Genomic DNA, 1230 nt, shown 5'->3' on the forward strand with positions numbered 1-1230 from the left:
AATCCACCATCAGTGCGGAGACTAATGAAGCGGGTGTTTGTCCTAACGAACCTCAACCAACCATCATGCATAGCATATCAACCGGAGGTGGAAGGAAACTATTATATTTCTCCTCAAATCCTCAACGCATTGACTCACTTCAGGGGCCCAGCTACTGAGGATCCTAACTTGCATCTTAAGGAGTTCTTTGATCTATGCAAGCTGCAGAACATCCAAGGCTTAACTTTGGAGAGACTAAGGTTAGTCTTCTTTCATTTCTCTTTGAAAGATAATGCTAAACTGTGGTATAATTCTTTGCCTACAGATTCCATCCATACTTGGGAGGAATTAGCCACCAAGTTTCTGAAGAAGTTTTTCCTAGCCCAAAATACAAGACAGCTTAAAAGGGAATTTCAAATTTTCCAACAAAGAGATGGAGATCTTTTCTTTGAGGCATAAGATCACTTCAATTCATTGCTTCTCAAGTGCCCACATCACAACATCGCTCAAGATGATCAGATGCAAATTTTCTATGAAGGTTTAGATGATACTAACAAAGGGATGGTTGACTCAACTTGTGGAGGAGAACTCATGGAAAAGAGTAGTGAGGAAGCAATGGAGCTTTTTGAAATGCTAAGTGAGCATTCCCAACAATTCTGCTCTAGAGGGAGGCGAGGAGTAAAAAGTAAAGGCATGTATGAAGTAAATTTCAATGGGAGATCTCCAAATCAGATGGCTGCTGTGAAAAAGAAGTTAGATATGATTGTCAAAGCCATGACTGCTCAGAAAATTTCACCTCGTCAACATGACACACAAGTCCAGGTATGTGCTATATGTTCCCATTTAGATCACACTACTGAGACATGTCCGTTATCTCCATTTGTGGATCAAGAAGAGGTGAATTATGTGGGACAAAACAATTATCCCCACAAGAACAGTCTGTACTCCAACACCTACAATCCAAGGTAGCGTAACCATCCCAATTTCTCATCGAGTAATAATCAAGGATAGCAGAAAGATCCCCAACAAGCAAGCCAACCAACTGGAGAGTATGATACACACCTTGGTGGCTTCTTAATAGCAATTTATGACTGATCAAAAACAAATCAATACAAGAGCCGATCAAGCATTCCGAAGAACCGATCAAGCCATCCAAAGATTGGAAGTGCAAATGGGGCAAATGGCAAAGGAGCTGAGTGAAAGAACATAGGGAGAATTTCTAGCCCAAACAATACCCAATCCAAGGGGTCA

Source organism: Corylus avellana, chromosome ca5 (assembly GCF_901000735.1).
Source record: "Corylus avellana chromosome ca5, CavTom2PMs-1.0".
Taxonomy (NCBI): Eukaryota; Viridiplantae; Streptophyta; class Magnoliopsida; order Fagales; family Betulaceae; genus Corylus; species Corylus avellana.